Source organism: Miscanthus floridulus, chromosome 10 (genome assembly GCF_019320115.1).
Source record: "Miscanthus floridulus cultivar M001 chromosome 10, ASM1932011v1, whole genome shotgun sequence".
NCBI classification, from domain to species: domain Eukaryota; kingdom Viridiplantae; phylum Streptophyta; class Magnoliopsida; order Poales; family Poaceae; genus Miscanthus; species Miscanthus floridulus.
The window spans coordinates 131066972-131072353 of NC_089589.1; positions in this window are offsets into that span (position 1 = coordinate 131066972).

Genomic DNA, 5382 nt, shown 5'->3' on the forward strand with positions numbered 1-5382 from the left:
AACTTGCGTTAGGTTCATAAATCCATAATCTATATGTTCATCCTACTGTTAGATATGTTTTCAACTTTTAAAATTCAAGGTTGGATTTAATCTATTATTTTAATAAAGGAAATCTTGTTTATTTTATATCTTCTACGTTTGAGCTCCGATTTGACCCATTCAAGTTGTGCTAGATTCATTACAATGAGATCTACGTGTTAGTAACAATGTTTATCATGTCACTATTTCTAGAATTTCATGGTTAAAACACATGAAGCTTATAGGTTTATATTTTCTCTTATGAGTAGAATTTTTGATAGTAGTATCTTTTCAACCGTAGCTCCGATTAGCGTGCTTTTTGCATCTGTGTTCGAAGTAACGTGTAGAACATCTTTAAAACTGTTTTACTTGCTATTTCATATGTTTGGTGTATTGTTCTAATTTAGATCTATTGTTTGCTTCGTGTATGATTGCATGGATGTTTGTGTGGTGCTTTATGATCATGTCTAGTCGGTGAGAAGTACGTTGATGAAATAGAAGAAGTTGGTGATCTGGAAGAAGTTCTTTGGAGGTTACAATTCAATAGAAGAAGGATCTGAGTTTAAGGCAAGTATAGCATGGGATCTTCCATGTTGTCCTATACACCTTTAATCATTTAATTCATGTTGCATGTGTCTACCTTGACTACCACTAAGGATATCCTAGTCTTTTGTACTTGTACCTTGATACCTTTGGGTTATTGCATTGGGTAGCTTTGCTAGTGCTCAACTAAAGCCATGGTCTTGTAACTTGACTAATGTTATATGCAATACACATTAAAAGATGCTTTTTAGCAACATGGAACAAGGGGGCTAGAGCATTGGGCTGTTTTTATGGTGCTCTAGATTCTTCTCCCTAAGGATTTATCTGTAAGTGATCATCCGGGACTTATAGTACAATTATGAGGGCTACATGGCTCTGGCTTTAGCTCAGTACAAGGACCTTTTCTAGCTTGTTAGAGGTTACCTTTATGGCACAAGAAGGGTGTGTTTTGGGTTGGATATAGTGCGGCCTCTATCCGTCAATGTATAGGCTACGTGTTATTGTGTCTATCGGAAGGGGAGCCCTACATTCGTAGGGCACATAAACCTAGTGGCCCTAGCTTGTTAGACGAACCTTAGAAATGCTTCACAGTGAACCCTGCCGACCTTCCTTGGTAGTGGGTTAAGAGGCTGATCACCTCAGGCAAAAGGGTAAATCATGACTCACAGTGAAAGTGTACAACCTCTGTAGAGTGTAAAACTGGTATATCAGCCGTGCTCATGGTCACGAGCGGCCTTAGAACCCTTATGGAATAGATGATGAACACTGATGATACTGATGATAAAGATGCTCACTAATGATTACTGTTTATGCTATTCATTATTCATGTTTACCTGATCATGTGTTTATATGGGCTTATGATAAACTTGTTGCTACTCCTATGCTAAAATTGTGAAAACAAAAAGCTATTCGTAGTTAAACCAGGGTTAGCCTTTTGAGCCTCATGAACCCCATGTTATATTTGTTGAGTATGACATGTACTTACGCTTGCTTTATTTTTTAATTATTTGGATAAAAATCCTGGATGGGTACCAGATTGCTAGAGTTTGGAGGAATTAGGCTTGTGATGAACCAGTCATTTGTCCTTATGGAATTGGAGTCGTGACCCGAAGATTGGAGTTGTCTTTCCACTATTTGTTGTCTAAGGTTATATCCTTTATACTAAGTACGTTATATATTGAGCATTGTCTTTCGATATTACCCTTATTTGTAGCTATATGTGAGATTTGACTTCCTGGGCTCACATATGGTGTGTATCTAGTTTTGTTCTTAAAACTAGGTGCTACACTGCATCAGTCTTGAGCCACCCGAGGGAGCACGACTACCCAAAGATGGGCCATACTGGTCGGTCGTGGATCGTTGTCGGACGGCATGGGCAGACTTCAAGGAGTTTGCATGCAGCGCCGCCCATGGGGCCGTGGTCCATGCACTCGCACAGCTACGGTCGCACTACCCTTCAGTGGATCTCTGGCGGGTGGCGTCTGGGTACGTGTAGGGCACGGACACGAAGAAGATCGCTAGGCTAGAAGATGATGCGGAGCAACAAGCGAAGAGGCTGGCAGAAGATGTTGAGCTATTCGATGAAGGAGGGAGTAGTGCCCCGTAGCTGAGATGAAACTCATGTAGAATCATTGTGTAATAGTACGTGGCAATTTACGATATGTTTGTGTTTGTATTGGATATAAACCATCTGAGCATTAGTGTATAGCTGAGTCTCCAGCCCTAGCTAGCCTGTTAACCGGAACGCTGGGCACAGGGGCCATGTTCATGTGGGAAGAACAGGGCGTTGCTAAGGAACCGCTGCTGACCACCCATGACACAGAGGTTGGACACTCATGCATGTGCAGGGAGATGTCAGAGACAGGGTCGTCTCTGGAGGTGTCCGAGCATCAACGTGTTAGCTTGGGCATTTGCTTTTGGCATAGTTAGCATGTCATTTTTAAGATGTCGTAGCGTGAACAGGATTGCTTAGAAAAAAGCACAAAGATAACAATACGGAGAAACATTAGAACAAAAAATTTATTGAATACTCGAATACAAACAATACATATCTTTGAAAGGCGACCCTTTAAGGGTAGAAGCGCCTAAGAGGATCGATGTGCCAAGAATTTGGGACATCTCTTTCATCCATGTCGCATAGCCTGTAGGAACTTGGTCGGGTGACCGCCTTGACGATGAAGGGGCCTTCCCAGGGTGAAGATAGCTTGTGCATTCTGTTAGTCTTCTGCTTCTTGCGGAGCACTCGATCTTGGACCACGAAGAAATGATCATTGACGTTGCAGTTGTAATATCTTCGCACACTATCAAGGTACTTTGTTGTCCAAACACACAAAACCAGGCGCTCCTGCTTTAAGCTATCCAACTCAACGAGCTGGGCTTGGTCAGAGTTTTCTTCGTTGTAGTTCTCCACCCTAGGAGCTCAGAAAGCGATGTCGGCTGGCAAAATGGCCTCAGAGCCAAAAACCATGAAGTATGGGGAGACGCTAGGGTTGCGACTAGGCTGGGTCCTTAGTCCTTAGACCACAGCTGGCAATTCCTTGAGCCCCTTGCTGGGATGCTTCTGCTCATTCGTGTAGAGCCTTTTTGTCAGCGCGTCGAGAATCATGCCGTTGGCGCGTTCAACTTGGCCATTAGCCCTGAGGTGCGTGACTGAGACGTACTTAAGTGAGATGCATCTTTTGTCACAAAAGTCCCAGAAATCAACGCCAGTGAACGTGGACCCCCAGTCGGTGATGATGCTGTTCGGAAGGCCAAACCGGTGAATAATGTCATCAAGCAGCTCGACCGCCTTCTTCGCTGTAGCTTAGACCAGGGGTTTATATTCAATCCACTTAGAGAATTTGTCGATGCAGATGTAGACCCAGTGGAAGCCTCCTGGCATGGGCTTGAAGGGTCTGATCATATCTAGTCCCCAGCATGTGAAGGGCCAAGATGCAGGAATCACTTGTAAGGCCTGGGCCGGAACGTGGATTTGCTTAGTAAAAAACTGACAATTCTCGCACCAGCGAATGATGGCCTCAGTGTCAGTGACTGCAGAAGGCCAATAGAAACTAGCTTGGAAGGATTTATCGACCAGTGTTCTAGAGGCTACGTGATTGCCGCAAGTACCGGCGTGGATCTCTTTGAGTATTTTCTCGCCCTCCTCCATGGAGACACACTTCTAAAGTAGCTCTCCCTTAGCGTTCTTGCGATATAACTTCCCTTCAACTAGGACGTAACGCTTACTATGGTGAGTGAGGTGTTCTCTCTCTATGTTGTATGCCGGGTCATCTGCAGTGTGAGGTAATTGATGAAAGGTTCCCTCCAATCACTGTTCGGGCCAGGGACCGCTGCGACTAACAGCTCGGCAGGTGGCTTTTCTTCAATGCCTTCTTGCCCCTGCTTGATGGATGGCGTCACAAGGTCCTAGATGAACACTCCAGTGGGAACTTTGGCCTGGGTTGACCCTAACTTTGACAGCTCATCGGCTGCTTGATTGTCAGCCTAGACCACATGGTGGTACTCAATACCATAGAACTTGTCTTCTAACTTTCTTATCACAGCGCAGTAAGCGTCCATCTTCTCGTTGGTGCAATTCCAATCCTTGTTAAGTTGATTGATGACAAGTGCGGAGTCGTCGTACACCTAGAAGGGTTTAACGCCAAGCTCAACAGCTATACAGAGACCATGAAGTGCCGCCTGGTATTCAGCGGTATTATTGGATGCTTGGAAGTGTAAGCGGAGAACATATTGAAGCTTATCCCCCGATGGCAAGATGAAAAACATGCCTGCCCCAGCACCATCGAGGTTGAGAGACCCATCAAAGTACATGGTCCAGAGCTTGGGGTGGTCGACCGAGACAGGGGTCTACATATCCGTCCACTCGGCGATGAAGTCAGCAAGTGCCTGAGACTTGATCATGGGACGAGGCTCGAAGTTGATGGTATAATTGCCGAGCTCGACCACCCGTTTGATGATACGCCCGCTGGCTTCCTTGCTTCAGAGGATATCACCGAGTGGGTACTTAGTAACTACTGCTATGTGGTTGGCATCGAAGTAATGACGACGCTTCCAGGATGTGATCAGGATGGCATACAACAGCTTCTGGACCTAGGGGTAGCGAGTCTTGGACTCATTTAAGACCTCGCTGATAAAGTAGACTAGGTGCTAGACTTTGTATGTGTGTCCAACCTCTTCTCGTTCAACGACGATGGCGGTGCTGACTACCCGGTTGGTTGCTGCGATGTAGATTAGCAGGGTTTCATCATTTTGGGGGGCAGTCATGATCAAAGGTGCGGTGAGGAACTGCTTGAGCTCAGCGAATGCCTCATCAGCGTCCTCCAACCAGACAAACATCTCTTGAGCCTTAAGTAGCTTGAAGAAGGGGAGTCCCTTGTTGCCTAGATGAGATATGAAACAACTTAAGGCCGCCATGCACCCTGTCAGCTTCTAGACGTCCTTGATACAGGTCGGTGGCTTCATATTAGTCACCGCTGCTATCTTCTCCAGGTTGGCTTCAATGTCATGGTGACTGATGATGTAGCCTAGCAGGATACCAGATGGAATGCCGAAAATGCACTAAGTGGGGTTCAGCTTCCATCGGTACACCTTCAGGGCTTTGAAAACTTCGAAGAGGTCGGCGATGAGAGTGCTAGCGATCTTAGTCTTAACCACCACATCATCAATGTAGGCCTCGATGTTCTTCCCGATCTGGTCCTTGAGGCAGCGCTGTATGGCTCTTTGATAAGTTGCACCTGCATTCTTGTGCCCGAAGGACATGGTCGTGTAGCAGTAGGCGCCGAAGGGCATAATGAATGACATCTTGATCTAGTCTTCTTCCTT